The sequence below is a fragment of the Poecilia reticulata genome, chromosome 23 (assembly GCF_904066995.2).
Source record: "Poecilia reticulata chromosome 23, P_reticulata-male-v2, whole genome shotgun sequence".
NCBI classification, from domain to species: domain Eukaryota; kingdom Metazoa; phylum Chordata; class Actinopteri; order Cyprinodontiformes; family Poeciliidae; genus Poecilia; species Poecilia reticulata.
Genome location: NC_088852.1, coordinates 9764600 through 9779266, shown reverse-complemented (window position 1 = coordinate 9779266; position 14667 = coordinate 9764600). Strand labels below are relative to the sequence as shown.

At 38.6% G+C, this 14667-nt stretch overlaps 1 long non-coding RNA gene across 2 annotated transcripts in view; it reads left to right on the top strand.

The window, feature by feature from the left end:
- LOC103459406 (uncharacterized) overlaps positions 1-13839 on the top strand; it is a 62534-nt gene extending 48695 nt beyond the window's left edge. For both annotated transcript variants that reach the window (XR_532732.3, XR_532734.3), the window contains exon 3: positions 9010-13839. This is a non-coding gene — a long non-coding RNA (uncharacterized LOC103459406). The remainder of the gene's footprint in view (positions 1-9009) is intronic.
- Positions 13840-14667: the final 828 nt, after the last annotated feature.

Genomic DNA, 14667 nt, shown 5'->3' with positions numbered 1-14667 from the left:
AATTTCACCTTTCGAGACATTAATTCTCCACATGTCTCGGCTTTATTACAGTTTCTTGATTAAGGTCATCTTCTCAAAGGGTGTGCCATTGCTTTTGAACATATAAAAAACACTTTATAGTCTCTAAATATTAATACATGTAAAAAAAAATTTTATCTTTTAACAAAATAAGCACTTCAGGCAATTTGAGTTTATAATTTGATCAGAACCTCTTTAGACCTTTTTTATGTGCAATCAGGCTCAGAGCTGCTATCCAGCTGCTGTTCTGCTTTCATGCAGCAGAACAGCAAAGCGAGCAGCGAATGCAAACATGGCACAAGAAAAAAAAAATGTGTGCAAGTAAAAAAAGATGCACCAAAAGAGAAGTCAAAAGGTTAATTTCTACTTTCTTCCTCCTTGGCCTGATAAAGAAAACATGGATGAATAGCTAAGGAATGACAGATTATTCATTCCTTAGAGATATATTAACAGAAATACATTCTCAATGCCGTTGTGTGGACAAAAATGTTGCTGAAGATGGTGGAGGGGGGAAAGAACCTCAGTCATGAGCCCTTCAACTTTGGCATAACTGAAATAAAGGGGAAGACAAAAACAGGGAAAAACCTTATATAGAAAATAAAAACTTGACATAAAAGCTACTAGCAAGAAAGTTACTCAAATGCAATGCAAACGCAACAGCAACGATTGGATAAAAGCGTCACTAAACGTCACGTTTTGATATGTTGCACATCACTCTGCACTAATGCAGATCACTTTACTTCACATGTCAAATCCTTTAAGTATTTAAAATACGTGGATTAGCTCAGACACACTCAAAATATGGGAAAAGCACTTATACCTATCAGAAATATGTTTTGGCACCATAAATGCCAAAACATATGTAAACGTTCCATTAATCTGAAGTAACTGAATAGTCTTGCCATATAACACAATTTATTTCTTAACCATACCCAAACCTAAACCTTCCCAGATGCGCCCAGAATCCCCTAGGAGAGCAATTAAGTGTTTTTCATGTCTTAACTAGAATTTGAACTAAGCTGAATATATAAAGAAAACAGTGTTTGCTGTTATCTGCCTCAATTGGTGCATATGTTTGAGTTAAACAAAGACGTAAACTAAGAGATGACGCTGTTCTATTAGAGGCTTTTATTAGTCCTTCCATGTCAGTCACTGATAAAGAGGTGCTGCCTTGAGCCAAACCAGCCAACTCCTTCAGTCCTCATTAAAATGTCATCATATTAAAAAATCATTTTGGGCCCTCGCTTATGAGCGTCTCATTGCCTTCATGGAAATGTTCTCCTTTTGGCTTCAGCTGGAGAGAGAAAGAGCTGAGAGAGTAATGACGATACAGAAAAGGAGTACGGCTGATGTAGATAATGGTGGCTTATGTGCGTGAGAGGATGGTTTTAATGTTTTAGACCATTATTAGGTTATTTAGTCGCCTGTTCTACAAAGACTGACCGCACCAATGTAAACAGGTCTGGAGTCGAAGTGAAAATTTCTGTGAAACCGATCAGCCTGGCTCAATTATTCTAACTGTATTCTGTGGTAATGAGGTTTTCATCATCAGGTCTGCTCAACTCAAGCAGTCTGTATTTTCATTTTTTCCTTTAAAGACGCAGCTTTGCATTAAATGCTTCATTAACATTAGATATTTGGTCTGAAAATTCCTTTTCTGTCTGAAAACGTTTTTGGAAGAAAAAAAAAGGCACCTTTTGGGTTTGTTTGGATTTAGCCAAGTCAGTGACGTTTTGTTGTTCAGTGCAACATGTATGCTATATTAAAAAAAAAAAAAGTATTGCCTTAATACGAGTCACAATTGGCACTCGCTTGTCATTTTTGAAACCATAAATATTTTTAAGCCCCCAAAGCTATTTCTTGTAGGCAAGTGATATGCTTATAAGCTTTCTTTCAGCCAGCTGACATGCAGTGCAACAAGTAGAGAACAAACAACAATGCATTAATCCATGCAGCTGGGGAAAATAAACAAACATTAGTTATTTCAATTCCTCTGGCTTCTCAATAAAAGCACTTTAAGAACTTTAGATAAACTAAATTAAACCAGAAACTCCATCAGACCTAGAAAAATTCAGAAAATGTTTACCTTGGCACAAAAGCAAAAACACTTGAAGTCTTTTGAAATAGAATTTCTAAATGGATATACAAGACAAAGAAAAATATGGTCACAGCTGTGGCAGAAAGCAACAAGACAGGAAACTCATTTTGTAGATTTACTACTCAGCAAAAACCTGCAGAGAACCAGAAAGATAATAGGTGAAAGATTTATAAAGTCTGTTATCAACACTATTGTTGAACCAGGTTGCGTTGGTCAACAACATTAAGGTACAAGTTTTGATTAAATGCGTCCAATTCTATGTTGGATTCTATTAACCTCACATTAGAGGTGAGATTATGTGTACAGCTTATGTCCATCACTGATAAAGAACAACAAAATATCTTCCAACTTCTTCTGTGTCCAACATTGCAGGAAGATTAAACTTAATCAGTTTTGCAAGCATTTCTTGCTGAAAGGTCTAATAGAAAAGATACAGAAATGGCTCCAGTGGAGACTTGAAACTATTATTTGGAGTGTAAAGGTTATTAACAAAGGAGTTTAACACACACAGCTTAACTATAGGCTAATGAAACCCCTGCTTTAATGTGATCAGGACTTGCAATTGCTGAAAGTTGAAGCTCAATGAGGCTTGCCTTTTGTAATACCTGGTCCTTGAATGAAAGTTCTTGGGACTTAAATTAGATATTGTTTTTAAATGGATACCATCATGCAGCTATTCATCTTGGTGAGCTCATTTCACAAACCAGATTCTTCTTCGCTACAGTTTTATTCCTGTAATTTCCATTTTGTCGCTTTGTCACACAGATAATGAAAACCCATTCAGAAAGCATGGTGTATTCTGTGAGAAGACAGAAATCTGACTGGTAAGAGTAAAGACAGCCGTGCCGCACATCACTCCAAGAACCAGAATGAATACCGCCATATGTTGTTTCCTAGTGCTAGAGTTAATTAAACAATTTGCTCTCGTCTGATGAATAAGTTGACGATTTCGCACCATTTGTTATGTTGCAGCATGCAATCTGTCTCTTCCCGATAATCAAATTTCCATTCAGTGTGGAGTCAAATAACAACATTAGCAGAGTGGAGAGAAAAAATAGTCTTCCTTGAGCAGTGTGTTTTGTATATTAGATATTTTAATTGTAAATAGAAGTAAGCGCTCGCCTCAATTTATTAATGTGGGAAGCTATGAATTATGAAAGCAAATTAAACTAAATTCATGCACAGAGAAACAACACAGTTCATAGTATATTAGTATCCCAGCAGAATACGCACATAAGTCCTTGATTGGCCCCGAGGGATGTAATATCTATGCTTTAATTTCACATGGCAAGTTAGCATATCCTGTTACAAGCCATTACAAGCTTTTAATGCCTCACACTGTGCCTGGGATATGCTGCTACTTTATGCCCTTAAAACTAAAGATTTAACTATAATGGGACAATTTCTGATGTTTATTTTACAGGCAAAGTTGGTTTGGCGAAATTTACCCATTCAATTAGTACCATTTATTGGGAAAAAAACAAAAGAAAAATGTCTATAAAAGCGTATTCCACAACAAGCATTGCAGAGTTGGGAGGTAAATAAATGCCTTCTCCCTCTGGGGTGCACAATGTAATTAGCTATTTTTCATGATTTTATTTGTACTTCTTAAGCATCCTTTCTCCACCGTAGCTGCTGGGCAGCCATGTTAATTTTTTCTGCTGGCTCTGTGCTTTTTTGTTGGTGCCAGGCAGTGTTGCAGAGCAGCAAGTAACTGATGCCAGGGAAGCGTTGGTTCGTTTGTAAATCCACATTCATACGGAGTCCTGGACAAAAACGGCTAGTTCAAATGTGAGAGTCCTTTGGTGAATAATATATTAGAGAAAAATAGAGGGGATTTAGAAAATCATCTGATCTATGCTTATTTAAAATGAACAAGCAGTAGAAGAGCTTTTTCTAAATAGTTGTGATATCCATCATTTCCTGTTCAGCAGCTGAAAAGCCTTACTTGGAAAAACGACTATAATCATTCCTAAAATATTTCAAGAAGCCATAGAAAAGGAAAAGTCACAGGGATCTTTTTTTGGCATTGGTGCCTTTCAGCTTCTTCAGACTTGAAATTGGATTTGAGTTCAAACCCCTGACTACAGAATCTGTCAATTGTTTCTTTTTCTTCCCTCAGGAGGCTTGTTTTCTAACTCTGGGTGACTCACTTTGCTCAGAAAAGCACTGGCAATCATTAAGCTTGATATTTATTTTCGAAATTCAATTCCTCTAATACATGGCACTGTGAAGCAACAATGCAGCGTAGAGCTTATTATAAATCTTTTCTGTTTGCATTTTGTGTTGCTGCTTACACAAAAACTAATGCGGAGCACTACTTTGGTTTTCTCTGTATAGCACATAATCCTTGAGAAAATCATTCTGAAAGCCTTTGCAAACATCCATCCTTTTTCTAATAAGAGTCTCTGTGGCTCATTGAGTTTTTCTAGGTTCATTAGATGTTTGTGTGTTTTTACAGCATCTGCACAAACCTTAATAGGCTTCAATTTTGTCAAAGCAGCATTTTCTAGGAGGTGTTCTCCTCTTTTTGTGCATTAACTCTCCTCCAAATTGAAAAATTGTACATAAGTGTTAGTTAAAATGCTGACTTATTAGAATATGTATTCTCTATTTGGCTTCCAAAATGCTTGTTATATCTCCTAAGCACTGTGTAGGCATTTTAAACACTAATAATCCTAATTACATGTTGCATACATACACATACTGCTACACTAAAACACTCTACTTAATCTGACATTAATTTAACTGTCTATGGCTGAAGATTCGCTCTAATTAATGGAATCTGTTTTCAGAATATGGACATAAAAGTTTGATTTAAAATCTATTTTTAGCCACTAGAGGCGCCATGGGTCCTCGGGTGATGAAATCGTGTTATGTGGCATTGAAACGTCTCAAGTGCTAATCAGTTGCTCTCAGTATGTGACTATCTGAAGTGTAGCTTCGGAAAATGTAAGTGTTGACTCTGTCAATACATAATCACTTGTCATCTGAAACTGAAAAACTTTATTGATATCTTGTTCATTTATTTCAAATCTTTCGGTCTCTGTCCTTTTGTAGTTTTGTTTGTGTCAAAGGTTTTGGCATATCTAATAGAAAATCACCCACAAAGTGACATTATGTTTGGATATTCACAATATCTGGTGAAATGCCTTTTCCAGGACCAGAGAGCTAATGTGGACCTGTCTGCACTTTTCCCGGTGCTAATCGACAAGCAACGAGTGTGTATAGATGGCATATGTCATTCTGGGTCATGAATGCATATTGGTTAGACATAATGTTGACAACACTGCCAAGATCCCACTTGATGATCCACTAATGGCGGGGTAGAGCTGGCAGGTTGATTGATAGTTGAGTCACTAAGGTTACCATTTTCCTTCCAGGTTAATGAAGGAAAATGGTATACTCCTCAAGTCTGGAGTATGCTGCTACTCCAGACTTGAGGCAGAATATCTTCAACTATTCAGTGAAGAAACATCTTGGATGCTTACTTTTTCCAAATATAGGCTGAGATATCTTTATATTTCAACTTCCTGATTGCCTCTCAGACTTCTGCTCCGCATTTTGGAAGTTTAAGTCCAAGTTTAAGTCTGATTTTTATGTTCATGCTATGTTAAGTCCTGATCTGCTAAAGTTTAGCATCTTGCTAACTGTCTAAAGTAGAGGTGTGCCGATCGATCGGTCACCGATCATAATCGGGCCGATTTTCGTGAAAAAGTGCATGATCGGTGATCGGCGATTATTGGCTCTTGTTGCCAATACCGATCACCTGCATCTCATTTTGCAGCCTGCCTGTGCAGCTGGTCTCCTCTTTCCTTCACACTGCGCAAATGCGCAGCAACAAATCCTAAGCGATGTGGAACTATAACGCACTGAGTGAATGGGGATGTTTGCGTGTTGCGGCGGAAAATTGAAGCACGTCAAAATGCATCAACACAACGAAGCTAATACGATATAAAAACAATGGCATACTTGACGGAGTTTGGCTACATCGAGGCTCACTGCAGTAAAAAAGACATGGAGGATCAGATAGCAGGTAAAGCAGCGCACAGCTACAAACACTCACACGGATTATTAGCATGACGGTCAGAAAGCTAAACAAATAACACGCAAAATTATTTAAGTCTTCGAGCTGCGATGTAAGACGCTGGTTCTGTTTTCGCTGTTGAACTGCTGCTACGCGCTACAGATAGTAATATTTCACAGACGGAGCGCCGCTTCTGCTCCACCTGGTAGTGGCTCTCACACCAAACCTCTGCTTAAAACTGCAGCATCTAACCTAAAAAAATACATTTTACATACATATTAAAACTTTCGCTGTCCTAACATAAGACAGATAATCTCTTAAAAAATAATCGATCTCCTCCCTGTTCTGCATAATTACTCCGCTCAGTCAGAAACAGCCACTCAGAACTAGCGGTAATCTGCTAGCCACGATGCTAACAGTAAGTTTTCATTCAGTAACTCTGGATTGTTTATTGTAATGGATCCTGTATTTGCCTTTGAATGCAAAGTTTCATACTTGAATTTTTTTGGCAATGTTGAGAGGTTTTATTTTGGCTCTTTGCATTATTTAGCCTCTTCAGAGCCTTCATATGTTATCAGTCTGTTAAAGATAGTATTACCAATAGCAGTACAATTTGCACAATGCCTGTTTTGTTTAGTTTTCTTCTTGGAAAAAGTTATTAAAAACAAGTTTTTGTCTAAATTAAGGTGAATTCATGGTTCCTTTTTCCACATAATGTAACTGGTAGTGTTTATGATAAAAAAAATAATGTGATCGGTATCGGTGATTGGTATCGGTGATCGGCCCTCATGGGTGATTGGTATCGGCACGAAAAACCCTGATCGGCACATCTCTAGTCTAAAGTCTGTCCAGATATTGTGGGCCAGCTTCGTCACTTAAATCTTAAAACTCTGGACTTGTTTGTTGATGTTAACTCAAAGTTTCTACTCGTCTATTTTAATCTCATCAAGTCCAATGTCTGTTTTGTTTTTTGTTTTTTTCTTGTGCTCAGGGAGATTCCACCACCAAGCGCCAGAGAGTATAAGACTTACAATCTTGAATACCACCAAATGACTGAATCACTATATAATGGACTATAAGGTGATGGAGTTAAACAACTTAAACATAACAAATTTCTTTCTCCAGAAGCAGTTATTTTATTTCGGCTCCTTAAACTGTTTAAACCATAAAAAATAAAGTGAAATTAGTTTTCAAGTCGAAGCATGTTTTCGGGTTTATCACCGTCTAATAAATACAGCTATCAGTAGGGAGGGATGATGCTCGTTTGTGACAACCTCATTTCATATTCTCGCCAGTTGGGCATGCCTCAGATTTTGAGGTGTAATATAGCCCTGCCAAATCAGCAGTAGCCCCATTACTCATCCCCCTCTGTGCTGTCTCCTGGCTGGTGCTCCGGCACTAATGCAGATTACAGGGATATATGAGGGCTATTTTGTTCGCTGCAGGGTGGAAACGATCACCGGCAACCCCATCCCTCTCTGATGCACGACTCTACATCTGTTCCCCCTGCAAACGCCTATCTGGATATCCATCAGAGCCAAGCCCCTTATCAGATCTGAGGCGGCTGCATCTATTGCACATCAATTATAGATGCTGTGTGTGAAAAATTGGGTCACTCTATCAACACTCTCCCTCGATCCATGGAGACATTGTTTAGTTAAGTGATTAGTGGCTTATCTTTACATACAGTTGCAGTTGTAAGTGTTAAATGGTCCGTTTATGATGCATGGTTACAGCAGCACAATTGCCTCAAGTGAGGAAAAAACTATTTGCCACAGCAATTTTGGTATGATTTAATGTGGCTCCTTTTCCCACAATTTAGATCAATTAATCAAATATTTACACAATGTTTGCTTTTGTGCCCTTAAGTGGCCTTTCTTTGACTCATCTGGACAGGACGTTCACACAAGTGTACTTGCGTCACAATCCATTAGAACCGTTTTGCTCTCCTCTCGCCCCGATGCAGGTGGTGACAAATGAGCCACGCTGCATTCTTGCAACCCAAATTCATTTCCAACTTGCTCCCTGATGGAGAACACAGACATATTATTCAAATTTCTAACCCATTCACTCTGAGTGGAACACGTCAGAAAACCTAAACGTTTTAATCTCCATGCAAGTCTCTCCTCATCCGTTACACAAATAGACCATTCATCATATTATTGGGCCTTTACAGCTTGAATGTTTGAGTGATCCGTTTCTCAAACTGCCCCCTCTCCCTGCAGCCCAATCAATCATTTTTCAATGAAGATGTCACAGCTCATTGTGTGGAGGGTTACCCCGAATGATTCCCAGAAGGTTTTTAGATGACAGAGTGAAAGCCGGAGCCATTTTGATCCAGCGGATGGTTTGAATAATTTGGCCAAAACACTGTTCCATTTTACTGCTGGCTTGTCAACAATTTTCACCTCAGTGGAGAGGTGGTAGCAGGTGCGGAAATCTCTGAGCATGCTTGCTATTAACTTTTCATTAGGCGCATTAAACTGCACGAGTCATCAACAAGTAGTTGCTGCTCGACATAATTGGTTTGTGGTTAATGTCTGTTTTGAAGCTGTAAGTGTCAGCGAGCTGCGAAAATCCCAGCGGGAGCTCTTTAAGACTTGAGATTTTCTCAGGAAGAAGCACTTTTTAAAGACAGACAGCCTTTAAAGACTGGCAGCCTAAACTGCACAGCAACAATTTTCTTCCAGGCTGTGCATTGTTATCCCAGCCACTCATAATGATCCTTAATTCAATAACCAACCCGCAGGATTGTCTCATTAAATAACCAGCTGCAGTGCAGTAATAAAGATTTCATTTCTCATCTTGAGTTCTCGCACGTGCATGTCTCACCTCTCCACTCTTCTTCCTCTTTCCTCTGCTGCAGCCTCCACCAAGGAGTTGATGCGGAGACCTGTGACAGCTGGAGCCGGAGACATAACCTTTGAACACAAGTGTTTTCACCAAACACACTTCAGGGAAAGTACAGTGCTGTGCTGTAAGGCGGTAGCTTATTTCTTTACATTTTGTTTCTAGTAAGGATTAAGACTTTTTGGGGTGTTTAAGTTGGCTTCTTACTTTACTTTGGTTGTTTTTCACTAATCTCCAGCCCAATTCCTGACAATTTTCAGTAGAATCCCTTGTCGTTTAGGCCACACATCCCATTGGCTTGTGAAAACATGCATATTTTATCAACCTCTAAATATAAACCATTTTTAAAAAATGCACAAAGTTGTGTTCATCTCTAGGAAGTGCAGTATAAACCAACTATTGTCTGGTTTACAGTTGTATAGCCTTCTAATGATATGCAAATATCTAAATTTGTGACACAAAGGGATGAAAGATTTATCAGTTACTGGGTTAATAATGATAAACTTCTGACCTTTTAAAAGAAGCGTAGTTTGGTTGAGGTTAATTTAGGATCAAATCAGTAAAATGCCTAATTAATAAACTTGGTCATTTGCATTTTAATTGAAAAGTTGTACCTCATATCGACATGTCACCAACATATCATATGTGCGGTCGCTTATTGCATCAATATGACTGATTTATGCAACAGGTGACATTTATTGTTAATCTGATCTGCTTTATTAACATGCAGCTGATTTATCCATCCAAATTACCGATATCTAAAACATGTGCTTATGAGTTGACTTTTTCAGCCTTTGAATATACTTTCCATTCTTCTGATTGCTCTTTTTTTTCACTTAGTCTCTTTTTATTGATTTTTCTGTTCCATTTCCTCCAAAATATCCATTAAAGTTGGTAAAATATGACGAACGTCACACACATTTATCTCAAATCTTGCATATTTCATGGCCTGTATCATCAGCTGCGGTCTTCGTGATCCTCATCGAAAGCTGCAGTGAGATTAATGAGATTTAATCTTTTACCTCATTGCCAATGCTTTATCTCATGAGGTCATTCATTGGTGCGTCAGCCCTCCTCCACCTCCCTACCCTCACCGTACCTATGTTGCAAAATTAAACTTGAATTAGATCATTAGCATACAAAGCAGGAAACCCTCTGCCGTGGAGTCATACATATTTATCTGGATGTGCCTGACTTGTGCATGCACACCCTCATACTGTAACCCCTTTTGCATGCAAACACCCCTGTTTCTCCTGTGCAGGAGACAAGCGAGCACAGACTATGAAATGGATATTAATTAGAGTAGGTTGGTTTTTAAGAAGCATAAATCTAACTGCGAACCGTCTGAGTAAATACAAGGTTTTTATCCAAACGAGCTTTTCGAAACATGGCAGATTGACTGGAAAATGTGTGCATTTGGAACCCGAGCAGATGGATTTTGATTAGGATCGTTTGGGCAGGTTGCTTTCAACGCATCAAATATTGCTTACACACAGAGGAAACGCGAAACGCCTGCAGTCCAAACTCATCTGCTGCACATTAACAAACAGAAAAAGACAAACAGGGAACACAGCCTTCTGGATAATCATGCATTGCCTCATGAATGACTCCTTTTCTCTCTCCTTTCCCCTCTGTCCTTTCCACTAGAAATTAACTTTCTCCTTAACCACTCTCCCTGCCTGCTTCCTGCCTTCTTCTTCCTTCCAGCTGGGAGAACAACTCCCTCCTTTTGCAGCTACGTGGACTCCTCCATTAGTATTCCTTCCTCCTTCCCACTTTTCCCTCCCTCCTGTGAGATTGCTGTTGTGTCTTATGGCTTTTTATTCCTACGTGATGGTAGATGGGTTCATGTAGGAGTAGAAGCCACTAAACACGCGGTGAGTGCTCGACATGCTGGCCAACACATGCAGAGAGCTTCCTGTGGCTATGACAGCTGCCATGTTCACATCAATGTCCTGCCCATTATCCCGAATGCACACAGGGTTTAAATATAGTTCGGGGACCTCACTGAAGAGCGGGGCTGTTTTTAGACCGGAGTCACAGTCTGGTCCAAATTGGAGTGAAAACTATAGATTTGAATTATTTTCGGAAAAATTCACAGCTGAAAAATCAATCCTCGGTGCAGAATTGTCTTAACCGACCTACTTTTCCCAGCTGCATGCTGGCTGCTTGTGTCTCCAATTCAATATTAATTTCTTCACTTCCCTGCCCTGCGGTCCTTGATCAGAACTGCAGCCTGAAAGATCTCAAAACCACTTTCGAAATAAAATGACTCTCTCAGGTAGGTCACTCAATAATGTCTGAATATATTTGCCGTTTCCCTGTTAAGTTGTGCAGAAAAGGTTTATATCCCTCTTTAACAGCACTAAAAGGTTTTCACACTGTTTGTAGCGCAACATATTACAGTCCATCCTTTAAGTTCTGGAAAGTAACCGTTTCCATTATTTACCATGTATTTATTGGTTTCTAAGGTACTTCTGAGTCGTAACTTATCAGGTACTTTTCCTGAACTTAGAAGTCACTTTGCTGAATTTACCAGGTATAAACATATAACTTTCATAGAGTCTAATAGGTTCAAAAATGTTCTCCAAAAACACTTGGTAAGTTCCAGAAAGTGATCTATACATTCTGGAAAGGTAACTTTTACAGACCTTTCAGGAACGTACCATGGAGTTTGTGGAAAGTAGCAAGTTCTGCAAAAGTACATCCTGTTATATAATAGAGCCACTAAATAGTGAAACTATAAAGTTCCATACTTCTGTAGTTTTGGAGCTGTTGAAGAGAATATTGGGATTTTTTTTTGTTTTGTTTTTTCATTGTGTCACTTTCGCATTGTTGACTGTGAACTCTTTATAAAGTATTTTTAATATGTCTATAACACTATTTATATTTTCTACCCAGAATATGTTGAAATAGACTTCAGATAGTGTTTCTAGTGGATACAGCGTATTGTCTCTCTTTAAAAAAAAGACTAAAAAGGATCTTGCACGTCACTCAAAGTTTGATTAGTTTTAAATCACTCAAATCCACTAAAATCTTCCTTTCTCTAAAAATTTGAGCTCTTAACATATATTGATTGTTACTGAATGTACCTTTTAACCGAATCTTTTTTTGTAACCGTCTCAAACCTGAGTGATTGAAAACGTGCAAAATCACCCTTTAAACTGTAGCGTAGAGAAGTGGTTTCATTGATCCTATATGTTTGGCCATGTTAAAGTGTTGTGGCTAAAATACATTCGAGTCTGAGTGGACAAGACAACAGAAAAACTGCATTGTTTTTCTTCACAAACCAAAAATGAGGATTGCAAAAGCTCTTGTGGCTGAGATGCTTGTACCTTTAATGATGACAACACAGATGCAACAAAAGATCTTTTTTTTAAATGTGCTGGCTGACTCATTGTCCACCTTGGTGCAGAAGTTGAACAGGGAGTTCCTTGAAAAGGCTCCAGTCTGAAGAGACCAGCAGGAGGCCGGCTCAGTCTGTTTTGTTAGATCTGAAGGGACCACAGTCTAAAGTGCCAGATTTTATTGTAATTCATAGTAGTTTTCTAAGCATTTTAGACATTTCACTCAAAATAGTACCAGTTGGTAACCTTTCTCAGTCCCTTTAAAACTTCAAGGCAAGAAACTTTGAATCAACTCAGAGCAACCCCCTTCATTTTCCTCCTAAATTATGTACAAATCTTGGCACCCTAATAATGGCGCTGCAGTAACTTTCGCCTGGGCTGAACTTGGTGTCAACTAATTAAGCAAGAAACTCAAATTATCCTGCTGGTGGGTTCATTCGTGTGCTGCAGGGTTTGGGTTTAAATGTCAACTCCCTGTTTGTGTTCACCGCGAAATACGCTGCCAGCCTGCGCTCCTTGCACACAAGCTGAATAAAGTCTAAACAGGCAGAAGCCAAGAGCTGAATTATTAATCCCTGGATATTACAAGAAGCTGACACATGTTTGCAGTTGTGGGACATTACTTCTTCGCTCATTTGAGATGCATAATAATTTGAGATGAAAACTAGATAAGTTCTGCGGCAGTTTAATTATTTCTTTTTAAGCTATAAGATGTTGTGATCTAAAATTCAGAGGGGAGGCTTGACAAGTTTCTGTTGCCTGCATTATCTGTTTAATTTATTTTTCAGGTTCCCACTCCCACATAAGACTTTTTTTTTTTTTTTTTTCCCCCCCGCTTTATTGAGTCGTGAGGTGGTCTGAGAGAATATTTGAACAGAAGGAAGACATTAAAGAAGGCAGAGGAAGGCTTCGATTTTTAACCCTGTGGGGGTCCATGGGAATCTAAAGGTGGGAATCAACAGTGATGAAGTCTATGGGAAAGTGGGAAAGAGCCTGCATTATTTACAGCAGCATAGGCTCATAAAGGGGAAGCGGTGTTTGAATAGATCGCTCCTGTCTTTTCGTCTCGCCCAAGGGTTCGCTTCACAGTTATGATCCAACCAGACAGCAAACCTCACATTCAAATGTCAAAATGATGAGACAGGCAGCACTTGGACTCATTTTAATATTGACAGCTGTTCTTTTTTTTTTCCTCCAAATTACGGCTTTCGCGGCTCCACGACTCATGATCAGATTCCACAAGGTCGCCGATTCTTCAAGTTCAGGTGGAAATCATCAACTCTGGTGTAATGGGATTTTCCTCTGACAGATGCAATAATGCGGTGTGTTTCTGTACAGTAGGTTTAATGTACGACTGTTGTTCTACTTTATCTCCACCCTGCTTCAGGCTCTGCTTTGATTTTTCTGTAATAAATAATGCTCTTTTGTCTTCTGTGCTGCATTTGTTCCCAGTTGTAATCTCTCTACTGCTCAATAAATTATGAATAATGCCAGTTCAACCTGCTGTATATCTCTTTTTTTTCATTTGTCAGATGGTATAATTTCCCCCCTCTTTTTTTCTAAAAAAAACATGCACAGGAATCACAAACTGTTTCAGTGAGCAGTTTAACTCAAATCTCACTGGATTAGGGGGGAACATACATACCAGAAGCAATTTGCTTTATGTGCACAGAATGTGAGCAGGAATGCAACAACACAAAGAATATTAAGAGTCTTCTTGCACATTTAACTGTGTTTCAGTATTGCATGTAGGTACCAATAAAAATAATCTTTCTGATTATTTGGATTCACTCGGTGAATAATTTTGCTGCAAGTCTTTCGGGACAACCAGGCTTATACATTTTGAGACCAATGTTCTTGTTTGTCTGTCTTTGCAAAATGACTCAATCTATCAAATTGGAATTAATGCACCTGTGAGAGGAGTTTAGGTTTGAATTTACATTTTTATATGAAGTATTTGTTTTGATCTGAACCTTTCCAATGGGACTTTGTCCTGCTGGACGGTGACCCCACCCAATTCTCAAGCCTTTGCAGCCACTAATGGATCTTCCAGGATTTCTCTGTATTTAGCTTCATTTGACTCGATTCCTTCTGCAAAACATAATCTCCACAGCATAAGGAGAAACACTATATTTTGAAATATGGCAGAGGACAGAACTGTGAAGTTGGGATGACTTGCAGAACTAGTTTTTCTGTCAACGTTTTGCAAAATGACTAAAATATTCATTTTAAGTATCTGACCAGATTAAATTGTTGCAAGGTAGATACTATCTTACGCAACACACTCACAGCATTTCCTTTTTGCCTAGTTGTGCTCTCATCTATTA